At 38.4% G+C, this 22151-nt stretch overlaps 1 pseudogene; it reads left to right on the forward strand.

The window, feature by feature from the left end:
* Positions 1 to 1157: 1157 nt before the first annotated feature.
* On the forward strand, positions 1158 to 1286 carry LOC130829592 (U2 spliceosomal RNA; annotated as a pseudogene).
* The last annotated feature ends 20865 nt before the right edge of the window (positions 1287 to 22151 follow it).

Below are 22151 nucleotides of genomic sequence, written 5' to 3' on the forward strand. Positions count from 1 at the left end.
CCCTAGAAGCTCATGCTTTGCCTCTAGTCACCAGGCTGTGAAGAGAAAGAATGATGACATAGAAAGGCCACATGTAAGTGTTCTGGACCCCAGTGAGGTCCATCCATAGCTGACATCAATGTCTAGACTATGAGTAGGTGAGATCTCAGATGATTCCAATCCTAGCCTTCAAGCTGCTTCAAGTTTATGTGTCTTCTCAGGTAAGAAGCTACTGTTGAGCAGAAATAAGCCATCTATGCTGTGCCTTTTCCAAATTCCTGACCCACAGAATATACGAACATAATCAAATAATTTTTGTTTTATTCAATTGTTTGGCTTTGTTATGTTGTAATAGCTTGCTGTAACAACTTCCAATTCTATCTTCAAAAGATTTCAAATTGATGGTTTTTCTGAAATAATACTATTGGAATGTGTAAGAAGAGAATTACTATTTTGTACCAAACTTTAGGAGTAGATCATAAATAAGTTAAGGCCCATCATTAACTGTAAAACATTCCTTTTCAATTGTTGTTGAATTTTCTCATTTGAATTATATAGTTATCTTTGAAAGGACCTTCTAGCTTTCCCGGAAAAAAAATGAAACCATAGAGACAATAGGGTACATGTAATATGTGGTGAAAGAGTTAATGTACAGCCAAGTTTACTACTAGAAATAAAATGTTTCTGTACTCATACATCCCTAGTATGCACATCTAGGAAAAACAATCAGTTAATTCAAAATCAAGAAAATGTGTCTATACGTACTTTGAAGCATAATCGTTATTAATTTAATAACGGCCTGCATTTCATTGTATGAGGGCTTCGACTGTGTCTGTCTTATTCTCAGCTATACGGTTAGTAACTAACATAATACATATTTATTAAGTGAATAAGGAAAACGCTACCTGAAGCAACCCACAAACCGCTTTTCTCTCCTTTTCTTCAAGGAAGTGTAACATGGATGAATTGCAAGTTTTATTATAAAAATGAAAATGCCTAATCATTTTCATGTGATAAGTGATTCTAAAGAAAGCAGGATATTTTTGTAAAAAGTGAGTAGACTTCCTTATTTTTAGATGTATAAACAAGGCCTTAATTAATTTTTCAATGATTACTAGATTTATTTTACTTTATATTACTTTGCTTAGATTTTTTCCCCCTTTTTAAAGAATAATCTAATCGCTTCTCGGCCTTTTGGCTAAGATCAAGTGTAGTATCTGTTCTTATCAGTTTAAAGAATAATCTATAAGCCTATGCATCACTTTGACAGCCACATGTCCTCAAGAAAATAATCATAGGGACTTCCTAGGTAGCACAGTGGTTAAGAACCTGCCTGCCATTGCAGGGGACATGGGTTTGATCCCTGCTCCAGGAAAATCCCACATACTGCAGAGCAAGTAAGCCTGTGTGCCACAACTATTGAGTCTGCGCTCTAGAGCTCAAGAGCCACAACTATTGAGCCCATGTGCTGCAACTACTGAAGCCCACGTGCCTAGAAACTGTGCTCTGCAACAAGAGAAGCCACTGCAATGAGGAGCCCATGCAGCACAATGAAGAGTAGCCCCCGCTTGCTGCAACTATAGAAAGCTTGTGTGCAGCCATGAAGACCCAATGAAGCCAATAAATAAATAAGTAAATAAATAAAATTAAAAAAGAAATAATCATAGCTTAATCCTTGTGACTCCAGATTTAAACAAAGCATTGCTCATTGCTACTTTATTTTTTTTAAATCATGAATTTGACAGTAATTCTGTATATAATGATTTATAAGTATAAATACTTTTAGAATATACAGAAATAAGAAAGTACTGTATTTGATTATTCCAGTTTCCTTATAGTCTCTGGTGTTTTTCCTTCTATGCAAATATATTGTACTTTTTCTTTATGTTGAAGAATATTTTTGAATATGATGGGAAATATGAAAACACAAGATGTTGCATTACAGAAATACTCTATTTAAAGCTTCTTTGTGGATTTAAACACTGTACTCACTGTACAGTTTGCGTGTTAAAAAATTCTGTTTATAGCAACTATACAAGGCTATTTTAACAACTAGGGTTCTTTTTCTCTACTGTAAGTTTTTGAGATGCCCAGTAACCAGGATCAAACGGTCTTTGAAAAAGGATGTGTCTATCTGACACCATGCAGTTTGATTTCTTAACTAATTATCTGGACAACTCAATAGCAGAGGCAGTCATTTTAATAAGATTTCAGGCAAGCTTGTCTAGCTCCTGGTTTTTTTGTCCAGGGAGTTGAGGGAAGGGAAAAGATGAAATGCAAGCTTGATAGAAACTCAGTCAACTAAACTACGATTGTTGATTAAATACCTGTTTTAAATGGTTGGAGTCAAATTTATTTGCATGCTTAAACATAGTTTAAAATAAATTTTGGATGTCAGCCCTTTAAGCATTGCCTGTTCAGATGCATGCTGACCTAATGCATATTCATAACTAGTACGACATCGTTGAATAGAGTAAATGCCTCCAACATTTTTCAGAATAGGGTTAGTGAGAAATAAACTTTAAAATTATACAGACTAAAAGTTCCATATATAACAAAGGAAGTTCACAGCAAGAATGTTATGCTTCAAAAGGCTAAGGAGGGGAAGATTACGGGTGACAGATGGAAGGAAGCACTTTGAATAGGGGAGGTAGAAGGTTCCATCCTATCAAGAAAGTTTTAACTCCTCCCTAGACTGGAGGGGAGACAGATGATGGGGTGGCTGAGACTGGTGGCATGCCTGAGACCCCAGATAAGGGAACAGCTGTGGGACATCAAGTTAATAGGGGCATTTCTTTAAGGGCCATATCAGAGCCAGCTTAAAGCAACAGTTTTAAAGACCCAGATGGCTAGGACTGGACATTGAGGACAGCATCATGTGGCCATAGGAGCAATTTTAAAAGTGACAACCTCCATGGATTAAGACTGCAGCCTTCTTCATCTTTCAAACCCTGTAGGTAGATACAGAGCCCCCAAATTACTCACACTGAAATTCTTGTATTTCACTGGTGAAAACTCTGAGGCAATTAAATCTGATTTAGAGAAAAAAAGAACCATCATGATAATTTCTTGCATCTTCTGACTGTGAACTAAAATTCATAGCTAATAAATATGTATGTATAGATGTGTATATATATATAAAACTATACCCCTCTGGAAATATGCTAGAGGTTGAGAGGTAAATAGATGGGTATCCCTGACCTTAGGTAATCATTATTAATAATAAATGTTCTTCAGAATATAATTGAAAACACATTCCAGCTCATAAATTTGATTATTTTTCTTATTGTGAATGCTAGTTCATTTTATCCATAACAAAACTAAAGATACATATTTCTTTAGATTAATTTCTATAGAGTATAAGGAATTCTACTTTTTCCAACTTAATCAACCCAAGGGAACTTGCTCCTATAATTTCCTCGCTCTAGGAGAGATATAAGTCCCCTACAGGCTACCAAGAAATTAAATGTCATACCAAACCTAAACAAATACAACAATTCTGTTGATTGATATATGCATCAAATGTCATATGTCAAATATAACATAAATATGTTTTTCAAACTTTGGTTTAGAGGAGGACTTAAGGATTTTTGTGTGTGTTTATGATCATATTCTCAACAAAATGCCTTATGTATGTGAGTAATTAATACAAAATTATCGTATTTTTAAAGAGAAAAAATTACTCTCCACATTTCCAGATTGTTAAAAATGCATGGATCCACTTTTGAAATAACTAACACTGGCATTCCTAGAACTGGCTCTTTACAACGCCTCCTTTTTCACATGTGCACTGTTTGACAACCCGAAGCGTCTTTCTGCCCTAGGATTTGGGATTTCCACAGTTCAGCTCCCAAGTGAACATCTGATACCTTACACGCAGGTGTTTTTTATTTTTCTGGCCAACAAAATACTTTGATCAGTGCCACCATCTTTGTCTACAGTGTTAACAACTGTTTAAATGCTTTATTTATCTTTCCCTCAAATTAAAAATATAAAATAAAAAAAAAGAGAAGGATGAAGTTGAGGCTAATGACAAAAGAGTAGGTTTCTTTAACTTAGTAAAATTGAGACAAAGGTGAAAATCATTAGGTTTTGGGGAAAAAGTAAGTCTTTAGCCTTAAACTATCACTGAATTCAAGCTGGTTGACACCGACTCTGCTCAGTTTCAGAAACGAGAAAAATGAAAGCACAGGAATGAAGAATTGTTACTAAAAGCTGAAGTCAGGGAGAGATTGTATGTTTCAGTCCTACGCACAGAGCAATTCTCTAATTTCGTGCAAGTCTTTTGCCTATTTGACTTTATTACATGCTTTTGAGACATGGGAAAAGTAGAAGCTGCCAGTTTCTAAATGTATTTGCCTTAACCTAGTATGTGAAATGTAAACAGCACAAACTTTGAAGTCAGGAAAAATTTGGTTGCAAGTCCTGACTCTTCATGTGTAACCTTGGTCACCCTAGAGAGCAGTTCAGTACCAACTTTTCAAGGAGTTGTGGGGGGTTAAAGAGACATATTAAAGTGGCTTGCATGGAGAAAAAAGACGGCGGCAAAGTAGAGGGACGTGGAATACATCCCTCTCCACAGATGCATTGGGAACGCACCTAAGGATGCAATAATTCCCACAGAGAACCAGCTGAACACCAGCAGACGACCTCGGACACCAGAAAGGACCGCAAGGAGCCCAACATAACCGGTAGGGAGGCATCTACGAGGGCTCAAAGAGAGTGAAGCGGCGGAGCTGTGGCAGACGGGAGGGAGTGAGAAACATACAGAGGGTCCGCACCGCAGCTTGGAGTTCGCGGATCCAGACATCGATTCACAGCTGAACAGAGGGTCCAGGAGTGGGAGCGTGGGAACCGGAGAGCTGGTTCAGGGTGAGAAACATTGTTGCCAGTAAGGTCACGGACCAAGAGGACAGGAGGGAAGAGATCTGCGTTGAGGAGTGCCCGCCCCTGAGAGCTGCCCAGCCATGATGGCGGCTGGAGGCTGCAGGCTCACGGGCGGGGGGGAGGAGCCGCGCGCATAGCCTCTCTCTCTCTTTCCGCACCTCTGCAACAGGCAGTGGAGAGACGCCCTGTGGGCCACCTAAGGCGCTCAGGGATAACAAGCACCCTCAGGCACTCGGGCGGGGCTAGATTAAAACCCCTTGGAACTCAGGCAGCAGGGAGGCTGCCAAGAAAAACAAACAAAACAAAACAAAACACAAACCCGAGAGAGGCCCAACTCTGAGACTTTCTGTTTACACCTGAGCCACCGGGGTCCCTCTGCAACAGGCACCTCCAAGCCTGACTGAAACAACAGTGTGCCACTGCTCACGCACTCCCAGGGAAAGAAGCCACTATTGTACCTTCTCCCTCCCCACACACCAACGCTTACAGATGAACAATAAAGGAACCTCTGCTGATCACAGAATAATGCAAAAAAACCCAAGGCGAGTAGAAGGACACTTACAGCTGAGACGCTAAGGAAACAGAAATATTAGTATCAATCCTATTGAACTGGTCCAGTCTGGGATCAGTTCTGGATTTTTTTTTTTCTTTTTCCTTTATTAATTACAATCTTAGTCCTAGGGGATCTACAAGTTTTATAACAATTTTTTTAATGCTATTTTTTATTCTATTTTTATTTTTTTGCCTTTTTACATACTTCTATTTCTAGCTAAGTTTTTGGTAGTACAGACAATATATCTCTCATACTTTCCTTTCATCCCTATCTTTTATACATTTCTATTCCTTTCTTTTTATTTGCATATTTCCAATCACACTACACTCTACTGTTCCCCTTTCTTCCATCCATTCTTAGTTTATTTTATCTTAACATACTTATAAGCAACACTATCGATCTGCTCAGACTCCTTGCTCTATTCTCCAGATGACACACCACCTTGGTATTTAATATTAGGTTTTTGTCTTTATCTTAGTTCTTAGTACAACTGTCTAATTTCATTCTGAGAATCTCCATTCTGTCTGGTGGTACTCTAGCTCTTTTCTACATTTGATTCTAGCTTACAAAATCTCCCTGGATTAGTGTTTGTATGTGTAAGGTGTTATTTGTTTGTTTGTTTGCTTTTGCTTTTGTCTCTGATTTGTTCTGTTTCAGTTGTCAATTTCTGTTGGGTTTCTCTTTGAATATCTGATAGCATACTGGGGTTCTGTCAGGTCTTTCCAGAGTCTTATGTCCTAATGGATTCAGTAATTGTGTGTCTTATACATGTATGTGTTTCCTAGATTTAGTATTTGTTTAACCCAACACTTGGACATTAGTCTGAGGCTTGGGCAGTCTTCTATAAACATCTCTATTGCCAGGACAAGCAACCTCAAAAGTTTGGACAACCATGAGGAAACAAAGAAACACCATGCAGGCAAAGGAGCAGGAAAAAACCCCACAAGACCAAATAAATGAGGAGGAAATAGGAAAAATGCCTGAAAAAGAATTCAGAGTAATGATAGTGAAAATGATACAAAATCTCGATAACAAAATAGAGAAAGTACAAGAAACAGTTCATAAGAACTCAGAAAAACAAACAGCAATGGATAACAAAATAACTGAAATTAAAAATACTCTAGATGCTATAACCAGCAGAATGACTGAGGCAGAAGAACGAATAAGTGAGTTGGAAGATAGAATGGGGGAAATAAATGCCACAGAGCAGGAAAAAGAAAAAAGAATAAAAAGAATAGAGGATGATCTCAGAGACCTCAGTGATAACCTTAAACGTACCAACATTCGAATTATAGGCATCCCAGAAGAAGAAGAAAACAAGAAAGGGTCTGAGAAAATATTTGAAGAGGTTATAGTGGAAAACTTCCCCAACATGGGAAAGGAAATAATTAACCAAGTCCAAGAAGCACAGAGAGTCCCATACAGAATAAACCCAAGGAGAAATACACCAAGACACATATTAATCAAACTAATGACAATTAAACACAAAGAAAACATATGAAAAGCAGCAAGAGAAAAGCAACAAATAACATACAAGGGAAAACCCATAAGGATAACAGCTGACCTTTCTACAGAAACTCTGCAGGCCAGAAGGGAATGGCAGGATATACTGAAAGTCCCAAATGAGAGAAACCTACAGCCAAGAATACTCTACCCAGCAAGAATCTCATTCAGATTTGAGGAAGAAATCAAAAGCTTTCCAGACAAGCAAAAGTTAAGAGAATTCAGCACCACCAAACCAGCCTTACAACAAGTGCTAAAGGAACTTCTCTAAGTAGGAAACACAAGAAAAGGAAAAGACCTACAAATACAAACCCAAAACAATTAAGAAAATGGTAATTGGAACACCTGTCAATAATCACCTTAAATGTAAATGGATTAAATGCTCCAACCAAAAGACACAGACGGGCTGAATGGATCCAAAAACAAGACCCTTCTATATGCTGCCTACAAGAAACCCACTTCAGACCCAGGGATACATATAGACTGAAAGGAAAGGGATGGAAAAAGATATTCCATGCAAATGGAAGTCAAAAGAAAGCTGGAGTAGCAATACTCCTATCAGACAAATTAGACTTGAAAGTAAAGACTATTACAAGAGACAAGGAAGGACACTACCTAATGATCAAGGGATCCATTCAAGAAGAACATATCACAATGGTAAATATCTATGCCCCCAACACAGGAGCACCTCAATACATAAGGCAAATGCTAACAGCTATAAAAAGGGACATTGACAGTAACACAATAATAGTGGGAGACTTGAACACCCCACTTACATCAATGGACAGATCATCCAAACAGAAAATAAATAAAGACACACAAGCTTTAAATGACACATTAGACCATCTCGACTTAATTGATATTTATAGGACATTCCATCCACAAACGACAGAATACACTTTCTTCTCAAGTGCACACAGAATATTTTCCAGGATAGATCACATCTTGGGTCATAAATCAAACCTCGGCAAATTCAAGAAAATTGAAATCATATCAAGCATCTTCTCAGACCACAACACCATGAGACTAGATAGCAATTACAGGAAAAAAACTGCAAAAAGTACAAACACATGGAGGCTAAACAATTCACTCTTAAACAACCAAGGAATCACTACAGAAATCAAAGAGGAAATCAAAAAATATCTAGAAACAAATGACAACGAAACACAACAACCCGTAACCTATGGGACGCAGCAAAGGCAGTTCTAAGAGGGAAGTTTATAGCAATACAGTCCTACCTTAAGAAACTAGAAAATGATCGAATAAACAACCTAACCTTACACCTAAAACAACTAGAGAAAGAAGAACAAAGAAACCCCAAAGTGAGCAGAAGGAAAGAAATCATAAAGATCAGAGCAGAAATAAATGAAAAAGAAAGGAAAGAAACCATAAGAAAGATAAATAAAACTAAAAGCTGGTTCTTTGAGAAGATTAACAAAATTGATAAACCATTAGCCAGACTCATCAAGAAAAAAAGGGAGAAGATGCAAATCAACAGAATGAGAAATGAAAAAGGAGAAGTCACAACGGACACCTCAGAAATACAAAACATCATGAGAGACTACTACAAGCAACTATATGCCAATCAATTGGATAACCTGGAAGAAATGGATACATTCTTAGAAAAATACAATCTTCCAAGACTGAACCAGGAAGAAATAGAAACCATGAACAGACCAATCACAAGTACGGAAATTGAGGCAGTGATTAAAAATCTCCCAACACACAAAAGCCCAGGACCAGATGGGTTCACGGACGAATTCTATCAAACATTTCGAGAAGAGTTAACACCTATCCTTCTCAAACTCTTCCAAAATATTGCAGAAGGTGGAGCACTCCCAAACTCATTCTACGAGGCCACCATCACCCTGATACCAAAACCAGGCAAAGATGTCACAAAAAAAGAAAATTACAGACCAATATCACTGATGAATATAGATGCAAAAATCCTCAACAAAATACTAGCTAACAGACTGCAACAGCACATTAAAAAAATCATACACCATGATCAAGTGGGCTTTATCCCTGGGATGCAAGGATTCTTCAATATACACAAATCAATCAACGTGATACATCATATCAACAACTTGAAGGATAAAAACCATATGATCATCTCAATAGATGCAGAAAAAGCTTTTGACAAAGTTCAACATCCATTTATGATAAAAACTCTCCAGAAAATGGGCATAGAAGGAAATTACCTCAACATAATAAAAGCCACATATGAGAAATCAAAAGCCAACATCGTTCTAAATGGGGAAAAAATGAAATAATTCCCTCTAAGAACAGGAACAAGACAAGGGTGCCCACTCTCACCATTATTATTCAACATAGTTTTGGAAGATTTAGCCACAGCAATCAGAGAAGAAAATGAAATAAAAGGTATTCAAACTGGAAAAGAAGTAAAATTGTCACTCTTTGCAGATGACATGATATTATATATAGAAATCCCTAAAGACTCTACCAGAAAACTGCTAGCACTCATTGATGAGTTTAGTAAAGTAGCAGGATACAAAATTAATGCACAGAAATCTCTTGCATTCCTATACACGAACAATGGAAGAGCAGAAGGAGAAATTAAGGAAACTCTCCCATTCACCATTGCAACAAAAAGAATAAAATACCTAGGAATAAACCTGCCTAAGGAGGCAAAAGATCGGTATGCAGAAAACTTTAAGACATTGATGAAAGAAATCAAAGATGACACAAACAGATGGAAGGACATACCATGTTCCTGGATTGGAAGAATCAACATCGTGAAAATGACTGTACTACCCAAAGCAATTTACAGATTCAATGCAATCCCGATCAAATTACCAATGGCATTTTTCACAGAACTAGAGCAAGAAATCTTACGATTTGTATGGAAACGCAAAAGACCCCGAATAGCCAAAGCAATCTTGAGAAGGAAAAATGGAGTTGGTGGAATCAGGCTTCCTGACTTCAAACTATACTACAAGGCCATAGAGATCAAGACAGTATGGGACTGGCACAAAAATAGAAAGGAAGATCAATGGAATAGAACAGAGAACTCAGAAGTAAGCCCAAACACATATGGGCACCTTATCTTGGACTAAGGAGGCAAGAATATACAATGGAAAAAAGACAGCCTCTTCAAAAAGCGGTGCTGGGAAAATTGGACAGCAACATGTAAAAGAATGAAATTAGAACACTTCCTAACACCATACACAAAAATAAACTCCAAATGGATTCAAGACTTGCATGTAAGGCCAGACACTATAAAACTCCTAGAGGAAAACATAGGCAGAACACTCTATGACGTACATCAAAGCAAGATCCTTTTTGACCCACCTCCTAAAATCATGGAAATAAAATCAAGAATAAACAAATGGGACCTCATGAAACTTAAAAGCTTTAGCACAGCGAAAGAAACCATAAACAAGACTAGAAGACGACCCTCAGGATGGGAAAAAATAATTGCCTATGAAACAACAGACGAAGGATTAACCTCCAAAGTATACAAGCAGCTCATGAAGCTTAATACCAAAAAAGCAAATAATCCAATCCACAAATGGGCACAAGACCTAAATAGACATTTTTCCAAAGAAGACATACAGATGGCCAACAAACCCATGAAAAGTTGCTCAACATCACTCATCATCAGAAAAATGCAAGTCAAATCCACAATGAGGTATCACCTCACACCGATCAGAATGGCCATCATCACAAAATCTGGAAACAACAAATGTTGGAGAGGGTGTGGAGAAAAGGGAACTCTCCTGCACTGTTGGTGGGACTGTAAGTTGGTACAGCCACTATGGAAAACAATTTGGAGGTTCCTTAAAAAACTGCAAATAGAACTACCATATGATCCCGTAATCCCACTACTGGGCATATACCCAAAGAAAACCATAATCCCAAAAGAAATATGTACCATAATGTTCATTGCAGCACTATTTACAATAGCCAGGACATGGAAGCAACCGAAATGCCCATCAACAAATGAATGGATAAAGATGTGGCATATATATACGATGGAATATTACTCAGCTATAAAAAGTGATGAGATGGAGCTCTATGTAATGAGGTGGATAGACCTAGAGTCTGTCATACAGAGTGAAGTAAGCCAGAAAGAGAAAGACAAATATTGTATGCTAACTCACATATACGGAATCTGAAAATGTTAGTGGTGAACTCAGGGACAAGAACAAGGACGCCGATGCAGCAAATGGACTGGAGAACTCGAGGTTTGGGAGGGGGCAGGGGGTGAAGGGGAAGCTGAGATGAAGCGAGAGAGTAGCACAGACATACATATACTACCAACTGTAAAATAGATAGTCAGTGGGAAGTTGTTGTATAACAAAGGGAGTTCAACTCGAGGATGGAAGATGCCTTAGAGGACTGGGACGGGGAGGGTGGGGGAGACTCAAGGGAGGGTGGGGGGGGGAGTCGAGGAAGGGAGGGAATACGGGGATATGTGTATAAAAACAGATGATTGAATTTGGTGTACCCCCCCAATAAATAATAAATAAATAAATAAATAAATAAATAAATAACTAAAAAAGTGCCTTGCATGGCACTTGCTTGCAGGTCAAAAACAGTATTCTCTTTGCACTTCAGGCTAACCTGTGTTCCATTGCGATCAGAGTACCTTTCCTCTGCTTTTCTGCCTGTCTCAGTATTTCTATATTATCCATTTTGAAGAGCTTCAAGATCATCCCATCTCAGTTTTAAAATCCATCTCGGACTCCACACACACACAAATACTTTATATATGTATGTGTATACATATATATTATATATATATATATCTTTTTCTATTTATTTATTTTCCAATTTGATACATTTAAATATTGAAAAATGATTACCACCGTAGCATTAGTGATCACCTGCACCATGTCACATAATAACCATTTCTTTCTGTGGTCAGAACATTTAAGACCTACTCTCACAGTAACTTTCCAGCACGTAATAGAGTATTACTAATTGCAATCACTATGCCATACACTAGATCCCCAAAACTTATTCATCTTATAACTGGAGGTCTGTCCTCTTTGACTAACAATGTAGATACATAATTTTAAAAGTTCATTGTTGAGATTCCTATGACTTTATCTATACACTCACCCTGATCCTTTCAAAATTCTTTTATTTTATTGCTGGGTTATGTTTGAAAGTTTTATGTTTACATAATTTATCTTACTGCTCTTTGAGGACAGTGATTACGTCTTAGCCAGTGACTTGTTTTTGGCCTGTGAGCCCACTACACCAGCATTAAAAATGGCGGTGAGAGAGGTCTTCAGGAACCCAAGGACTTGCTTCAGGAGGAAGAGGAAAGGTGTTCTGTGTACACAAATTGTTATTCACCCAACAGTAGTGATTTGGCCAGATGGGCATGTGGATAATTCCACGCATTAATTATTGAGGAGTCCTCAGAGTATGTTAACTATTGACTCAGGTATAGTTTCTCCCCAATCTAAACACCAGCCTAGATAGCTCTGGAGAAAGCAAAAGAGGGCTGAGAGGCTGACTTGGCTAATTCAGTGAGAAACATTACAGTTAAGAAAACTCTTCTCGAAAATCCTAAATTGTCTGGCTTATTTATCCACACAGCCAGTGTTCATAGGAGACGCAGCTGGGAGTCCATTTCACCTGCGCCATCCAGAGGAGCTGGACAAGGAGGAAGGGACGTGAATTTAGATCTGATTCTCAAATGACTCAGCCCCAACCTCAGCCTTGGCTTTTGTGGTGATGCTTCAGTGACTCATTTTTCTGGCACTGTCTTTGTTAACTCCTGGGATCAGAAGTGTCCTGTTTACATAGCCTCACATATGGCTGCTCTCTCAGTTTTTTGTTCTGAAAAGAGATGGAAGATGTTTGCTTCCATCCCTGTAACTGTTTGGTGGTTTCATTGACCAGAAAAATGACTTGTTATGCTCTCCTTCCCACTCAAAAGCATACCTTCTTTCCAACCAGCCGACCGTTCCTTACAGCTTTCCCCCTAATCTCTCAAGGTTAAAAAATTTTTTTCCTTTCAGAGAAAGCGTTGAAGGTCTGGATTGTTTACATTAGCTCCTGTAGCCTGCTTTTAAATATATAATCCTTTCCTAAGATATAGGAGTGGATTTAAACACAATTTCCAGTTCTTTAGTCTGAACAGCATCATTCTTTTAGAAATGATTCTTAGGCTTCAATTCAGATGTCATGTAAACTTTGGACCTTTACAAAAGTAATAATTCACTCTGGAACTGAGCAAGAGGCTGGCAGCATGGGGGTCCCTAAGGACAGTACCATCAGACACTCTAGTCAGAAAATAATTAGGATCCTTCCCCCGCCCCACCTCTTACAACCTGTTCTCCCAAAAGCATTCAGAGTTTGCAGTCCCTTGCCCCCACACATGCTCGCCCTAACAGAAAGCAAATGACAACCAGCAAAGAGCTCAGAGGCCCACGCACCTATAGCTAACTGTCTCTGATCATCCTAGCTCAGCCTCATACACACGGGTCTTTGGGGACTTACTCCCTATTGCAATATCATTATGTGGGCCCCCTGTTGCAGAGTTTCCAAGGTAAAGAATAGCTTTCTCCCTGATGCTTTGGACAAGCTGTCCTGATTCAGCAGGAGAAATCTGAAAATCGTGATGTTTGTGCACTTCCTAATCCATTATTCAAATCCATAGACACCCCTAGCATTTAGAGAGGAGCCTCCTCCCTGCACCCTCTGGAGAGAATCACTCGTTCAAGTGACTGATGTAAAAATCAATCCGTTCACTCTTTTTTAAAAGATGTCATTTTCCCCCCTTCTGGCTTCTTTTTCATTCCGATGGTTGCAAACAGCAGTGGTTAAAGATACAACTTAAAGAGCATGATGTGTTTGCGGCTATGGGACACTTTGACATTCTAAAATCCACTCTCCCCGCCACCCCCGCCCCTCCACTGCCACCAGTGGCCCTTTAATTAAAATGCTCTTTCTGAATCACAGAGTGCAAGTATTAAGGACAGCGTGGTTTCAGCACCACAATTTGAGGAATAAAGCTACAAATTTGTGATCACACAGCAACTCTCAACAACCCCTGCACTGAAAGAAAGGAAAAATAGATTATTTACAAAAATCAGGTTTCTGCTTAGTTTTCTCTGTAAATACAGCTCATGGAGGATAGCAATGGTTAAGTACAATGTCAATGTTGGGTTCACATGCAGGTAAATCACACACACACTTAACATATACACAGATTTGGCAATTGCTAGGATGCTGGCTGTTGTACTTTAAAGGGTTATAAAATAGAAAAGAAAGGGGGCAAACAGTTACACTCCTACCTAGCCACGAAAAATACCACCTGCTGATTAATGTGCAACCAGGGTGGGTTTCTTTCATACGAATCTGGAGCAAACCATCTTTCTCTGTCTCTCTCCAGCCCAGCTTCCACAATGGAAGGACCTGTAAGGACTAAAGCATACATGGCACAGATCTCCTGTTTAAGAACCCAAGGCTTTGTCTTGACTTGATTTCTCTTTCCACTAATCCCAGTCCCTTTACCCTGACCACTCATTTTACTAGAAAAGACTATCCTTTTCTAAACAGATGATGGAGAGTCACATGACTGCACCGTTTCAGGCCTGCTGATGCTTCTTACCTGATGCATTTACTTATATTTTTATTAGGGTGACCAGCTTTTGCTGGAGGAGGAGTGTTGCCTTCTCCTTTTTATCCATTGCTGCTACCATCTCCTGTTGAAATAATTAAATGTCTCGCTTTCACTCCACTGACAAGCACTACTGTGAGCTGATCGGGCAGGGTAGATGCTCTCCTTGGCTCCAGGCAACTCTCTGGGGAAGGGAAAAGCTCATATGTAATATTTATTTCCTGGGTACTGAGAATGCAGCAGTTTGCTCTTCATTTCACACACAAGGTTTTGTTGAAATGAAACAATCATATTTTCTTGGGAGGAAAATGAAGACAGTGATCAGATTTGAATGTCATAATTACACTGGATTTAAAGGGCTTTTTGTTTGCAGTGACCAAGAGAAAACGGAAATGTAAACGTAAGGGTTTCAGGTAGAATTAGGATGGGTATAGTGAGAATGTGTAAAGTGAGGGTGTAGAAGTATAAAAACAGACACCTGCACAGTCATGTTTTACAACCCTCTGTGCATTAGGGTCAGGTTTTGTTGCTGTTGTTTCTCCCCTCCCCCAGTATCAGTTGAATGTCAAGGTCAGTTTGCTAAGCTAAATAGGTCTTGCTTATAAGCTTATATGGATGTATCATTATTTCTGTGACTAATTATTTTACAATCAGATAATTCAATGTATCTTTTTTCTTTAAGTATTTAATCCACTTGATTATTAGTCCAACCTGAACACAGTGTAGAATTTTCTAATTTTCTGCCACAATATCTTACCACAGCATTTTCTTTAGTGTCTGATTGTGAACCTAATTTTAATATAACAGAGGTGGTTTATGTTAACCAGAATTAAAACACACACACACACACACACACACACACACACACACACAGTTCTCTGATTTTGCCATACTCTTTAAGTGGTGAAAAAGTAACAGTCATGGAGATGGTAAAATCACTCAGGTAAGTTTAGTGTCTTTGTGGCTACTGTCTTCCTAGAAAATTTTCAAGAGCCCCTCCTCCCTCCATTGCTCCTGTCTTCTAGGCTTATTAAGAGGTGAGCTGTGTTTCTTACTAATCAAATTTTCCATATCAAAATTTCTTTCTTTTTTTTTTTTATTTGTTTAAAATTTCTTTTATTTAAAGAAAAGAAAACCAAGATTGCAAAGACAAGGCCTTAGGGAAACTGGCTACCAATAAAAGTTGAAAAGAAAACTTAAACAATCATTTCAGAAACTGTTAACCAGCTAAGTCCAGCAATGGTATAGAAAATGAGCGGTCTCATACCTAGTTAATGGGAATGAAAGTTGTTACAGCATTTCTGAAGAAAAATGTGGCAATATATTATCAGTGTATCTGAACTTGCATTTCCCTTGACTCAGCAATTCTCCCCCAGGAATCAACCTTAAATGGGAAAGGGGCCTTTTAGCGTGCAAAGGTATGGCTATAAGAGTCCCACAGTAGTTTAATCCTGTAATAATGAAACAATGAAAAGAAACTCAATATCCAGTCAAAGGAAATTAATTACTTAAATTATGGAAGTTCCATATCATGCAGCATTATGAGGCCTTTGAAAATTATTCCATGAAAAATATGTGATGACGTGGAAAGATAAACAGAGCATATCTTATTTAAGAAAAACAGTTTATAATAGAATATTACTGTTGAATCCAATTTTGTTAATTCAAAAGATTTCATTTGCATAAAGAATGTAACAGAAAATACAAATCCAAGCAAAATGTTAGTAATGGCTATTTTTCAATGATATACGTATAGACAAAATTAAAAATATTTTTTCTTTAGGTGTGCCTATATTTGAAAATTTCTAAACAAAGAATTTAAGAAAATGCTATTTTTGAAAAAGAACTAGTTAAGTAGCAAAAAGGTTTACAGGTTTAGCTTTTTAAGACACAATTATGTGTTAGTATAACACATTTGTCACTTTTTTCACCTTAAGTATACATGTAATTATTTTAATTGCAGTAATTGTACACTTTGCCATCTAGCTTCAGAATATGTCAACATACATTTTAAAATGTAATGTTCAAACAATAAAGGAGAAAATGAAGATATAGCATCAGTTATTAGCACTTGACCCTAATTAACTGAACATTGCAGGTACTCCCCAAATATTGCATCTATTTACATATGTTTTTCAATATTGGAAATGCATTTCTAAATATCCTGTCCTCTAAAAGAAGTGACAGCACAGGTTTCGAATTTCCTAGATCTAGTTTCTTTTCACTCATGTAACTGTGAGTATGCTTTTAAGACATGGCTCCTGCTTTGCTTCTTGAAGGATTAGTGGTTAGCGTTCCAAGCGATGGGCAAATCACATGTACAACATGAAATATGATGGGGACAACTGAGTTAGGAAACCGTATCTCATTTTGTATGCTTGGACTTACAATTGCTATGGGGATGTGGTGATGGAGGACCCTGGAGGAGGATCAGGCTAGGTGACATCATGTAGCTATCATCCAGCCATGATCTTTCTCAGTTTGGATCTTATGAAGGTAATGATTGGCTTAAAGCCTCAGAGTGGTAAGATCATATTTATGTCCTAGGAAGATCATTCTGGCTACAGCAAGGAGGATCCTTTGGTGATTGAACTAAGGAAAACCTGTAAGGCTATTAAATAAACAAATATAGTATAGAAATGATGGGACCCACTTAAGGTAAAATGAATTGAGGAAAGGATACAGCTTTAAGAGAAATTAGAAAGCATAATGATTTCCCTTTGCATCCTTCTGGTGTAAGGGGATGGAGAAGCTCAGTAACGATTCCCAGCTTTCTGGCTTAGTAAGTAGCTTGGGTAGACAGGAAATTTTCCTACAGTGGGACAGTTTCATAAATATCATTTTTAGGGTTACATACTCTCTTGATTTTCTACTGTACCTTTTGCTTATACCAAGAGGTGTGTAAATTCCACTATCTACTTCATTCATGGAGAACATCATACATTATTGCGATCTCACAATATTTGTGCTCCATAAAATATTTGAAATATCAGTGGCTTCCAAAAAGCATTTGCCTCACCTCATTCACTGCCCTATGGCAGCTACTTCAAACTCTCCCTGCTTCTCTCAAGCTGCTAACTCAAAATTTCTCAAAATGGTTTTCATATAATACACGTTTCATAGAATGCTTTGCAACCAAAGGGCTCCATAGTAAGTTAAGTTTTAGAAATACTCCATACACAATGAAATATGGTAACTTTTGTAGGCATTTTTCTGTTGTAAATATTGGCTTATCCCAATGTTTTTCAAACATTTAATTTCAGTGCTTATATATGTACATACATGCGTGTATATATATATATATATATATATATGTGTGTGTATAAATATGCACGTATATATTTAAGTATGTGTATCAGTCAGGGTTTTCCAGAGAATTAGAACCAATAGGGTGTGCATGTGTGTGTCTGTGTATGTGTGTGTGTGTGTGTGTGTGTGTGTGTGTGAGAGAGAGAGAGAGAGAGAAAGAGAGAGAGATTTTTAGAAATTAGCTCACTCAGCTCTGGGAGCTGCCAAGTTCAAAATCTGCAGGGCAGGATGACAGGCAGGAAACTCAGGCAGAATTTCTATGCTATAGTCTTGATGCAAAATTCCTTCTAATTCATGAAAATAGTTTTTGCTTTTAAGACCTTCAACTAACTAGATGAGACCTTTCCACATTATTGAGGGTAATCTTTACTTACAGTAAACTGATTGTGGGTCTTAATCACTTCAACCAATACCCTTACAGCAACATCGAGACAAACACTGAACTATCACAGTAGAGAGAAATATATATACCATTTATGTCTACTTTGTGGGGTGTATTATTTTGTAGAACATAATTTGAAAAATATAATTCAAACCCAACTACACATTGATTGCCAAAGTCAGTTTCACCTGTTCAGGTAAATACTTGCATTAGAAAGTTTTTAGTTTCCTTGTTAACCTCAAAATAGTTCTCTATATTCTCATTTGTCTTTTATATATTTCTTAGGACTCCCCTACCCACTTCCTCCTATCTCCTTGGAAATTTCTATAGGGAGTGCCTAGGTCTACTTTGGAAAATGGCCTGACATGAACTCTCTTATGACCAAGTAATTTTCTAAATGGTCAGCTTGAAATCTTTGGCCCTTTCCTAGAAAAGGTTTCTCATATTTAACTAGGTTAAAACTGATGAGACTTTTCTAATGATCTCAGATATTTTCCATTAACTGTTACAGAGCAGGACTTGGAGGGAATGGACCAGGATATATGTAATGTCCCAGTTACCTATTGCTGATAACAAACCACTCAAAAATTTGGTGGCATAAAATGATACAATTTTATTATGCCCATGGACTCTGTGGTCCAGAATTCAGACTAATCAGAGTAGGGATGTTTTGTTTCTGCTCCACAGTATCTGGGGCAGGAGTTATAAAGTCAGAGGGCTGGGGGTGACTGACATGGCTATGGGTTGAAACATCATGGACGATCCATGTCCAAGATGACTTCTGCACTCAATGTGCACATGTCCCCATGTGATAGGATTATCCAAGGCTGTCCTCAGCTGGGTACTCTCTTGACCAGAGCAGCCACACATGACGTCTTCTCATGGCTTGGGATTAGGAAGACATGGACAGTAGGTCTCTAGAAGGAACATCCAGAAATTAGCATTCCAAGAGACCGAGGAAGAAGCTGCACAGCCTACGACAGCCTCAGAAGTCATAGGGCATCACTTCTGCCAAATCTATCTGTCAAAACAGTCACAAGCCCACCCAGACTCAAGGGGAAAAGACATAGACCTCAATCTTGATGGGAGGACAATCAAAGAATTTTGATCCATGATTTAAAACTTCCACATGTATTTTCACTGGCATTAAGTTCAAGGTCAGAGTATAAGCTGAGTAAATTTGTAGGAGAAAGAGGTTGTTGAGAGACTCTAGAAATATGAGGATACTGGATGCTTTTAGGCCCATCCAAAAACCCTAAACTTGTTCCTCCAATAATACTAAAACACTCTTAAACACTAGGATTTCAACATAAAATGTAGCATTTACAAAGCCAGTTATCAAATTATTTGACATTTAATGAACTCACATATCTATGCAGTAAGATATAACACCATAGAGGACCAGATACTTTCTCCCTGCTGCACTTAAAGGATATTTCAGGCATTAAGGAATGTTTAAGTAAAGAAACAATGAAATGATATTAAAGATATGAAAGGTATTATATAAATTGGAACTAATTGGTGGTGTCCCCAGGCCTGGCAGAGGGAACACTTGGGACCCACAAAGAGTTAAATCTTAAGAGAAAAGGTGGGGAAGATGATAGCAATCATGCTAAAACAATTAAACATAATAAACAATAGAGCAGGAAATGGGAAAGCAACAACTGTGTTATGACTGCAGAGGACTCAATATCCTCTTGCCTGGACTTGAGGGCAACTGAAATATTTTCTCTCCTGTGACCATGTGAATCCATTAGAGCTGATTTTCATTTCAGAGAGTCAATACTCAATAAAATTTTGCAAGTCTTTATGGTGATTTTAAAAAATATTGCAGTTTATCTGTATTAGATTAAAAGTTGGGCTTCTCACACATGAGTCTTAGCAAGACAACTTAGTCAGAAGTTTTGGGGCAAGACCTGATCCTCATTTCTTCATTTACAAAATAAGAACAGTGAGGATTCTCTCATGGGGAGCCCTGTAGCATATGGAAAAGATTCTGGCACACCATATACGTTCATCAAATATTGCCCATGCATGCATCTCACTTCCTTTTTTCAGGCTTTAGTTTCCTTACCAGTGAAAAGGGAGAATGCTATCTCTAAGACCGGTGCTGGTTTCAGCGGTCCAGAAGAATAGCACAGAGAAGTAGATCGTGATGAGGATCGACCAGGGGTTCTCAACTGGGGTAATTTCACTCCTTAGGAAGACACTCGCCAATATCTGAAGACACTCTTGACAACTGTCACAGCAAAAGGTGGGGAGAGGATGGGGGATGCTACTGACATCCAGTGTATAGAGGACGAGGATGCTGCTAGACAGCCTACAACGCACAGGGCAGTCCCCACAATAAAGAATTCTCCAGCTCTAAATGTCAATACCAGTGAGGCTGAGAAACCCTGGCTAGAGGGCTCTTGGTGGGGAACATTGACAACATCTAAAGCAAATTCGATTTTACAAATCTGTGACTCATTCTTATTGGCATAGTTTCTAAGTCCAAAAGATGAATGAATCTTGATTTTAGTTCGAGTTCAGCTTGTTTCCAGGTTTTCTCTTTTCACATCGAAGCTTCACGCTCTGCCACCAAGAAGGCTAGTGATGGTGCTCAAAGAGGCGTTAACTGAGTCCTCTTTATGTTCCTGTTAATTTGTGAATGAAGTGGATGAAAACCAACAAGGCAGAAAATGGTTGTAAATGTAAAATGCCAATGTGCTTAATGATCTGGGGAAACAAGTTCAATTGGAGCTTGTCAGATGAAAATTATTCTGCTGGTTGACCTGTCCATAAACACAAAGAGGCTGAGAGGTTGTGGAAGGCTGGCCAAATACTAACACTAGCTGAGGAATGACTTCATTAAATGGATGAAAGGAAATCCTGACTAATGAATCTTTAAAGTGATGAAAATCCTCTGTTCATTTGCTGGTCTAGGAAGCAATCATGGGGTTGCCCTAAGTAGAACTTGCTTGGAACAGCCATTCGCTTATACGTATCTTCCAGCAAAATGTCTGAGGACAAAAGTCCTGGGTTTGAATTCTGGTTTCACTACTGACCAACCTCTTTCTTCCATTGTAAAATGAGGTCAGTCATGTGTCATAACCATACAAGGTCACTGCAAATATCAAAGGATATAATAAGCATAGAATGCTTAGCACTTCCCATGTTCCTCACACACACACAAAAAAGAGTTAAATAAATGATACCATCTTGCACTTATCGGGCACTTGATCAACGTTAATTCCACCCCTCTCTCTTAGAACCCCCAGGTCTCAAACTACTATTTTGTTTTTTTAATAGGGTGAAGAGGTAGTTGCTGCAGAGGGCACTGCCTTTGTTTGTTTGTTTATTTATTTATTTATTTTTGGTTGTGTTGGGTCTTCGTTGCTGTGCATGGGCTTTCTCTAGTTGTGGCGAGTGAGGGCTACTCTTCATTGCAGTGCGTGGGCTTCTCGTGGTGGCTTCTCTTGTTGTGGAACACAGGCTCTAGGCCTGTGGGCTTCAGTAGTTGTGGCATGCAAGCTCAGTAGTTGTGGCTCATGGGCTCTAGAGCACAGGCTCAGTAGTTGTGACACACGGGCTTAATTGCTCCGTGGCATGTGGGATCTTCCCAGACTAGGGCTAGAACTCATGTCCCCTGCACTGGCAGGTGGATTCTTAACCTCTGTGCCCAGGGAAGCCCATCAAACTATTAATTTAAGTTTTTCATATCTGAGTAAATCCTTCCAAATTATGCTGGAATAAGGGACGCGCTGAAATATTACCATTCATTAGTCTTTTCTTATTTTGTCTATTGAGGAGTAGGTGTACTTTGCTCACCTACTATGTATTGAAAAGATCCTTAATAAATAATAGAAACATAGGTGTTTTCTAAGTTCTGTTCTGTGGAGACTCAGGAACATGATCTCAGAGCACCGTATTGGCACAGTGGAAAATGCATAGGT

Source organism: Hippopotamus amphibius, chromosome 9 (genome assembly GCF_030028045.1).
Source record: "Hippopotamus amphibius kiboko isolate mHipAmp2 chromosome 9, mHipAmp2.hap2, whole genome shotgun sequence".
Taxonomy (NCBI): domain Eukaryota; kingdom Metazoa; phylum Chordata; class Mammalia; order Artiodactyla; family Hippopotamidae; genus Hippopotamus; species Hippopotamus amphibius.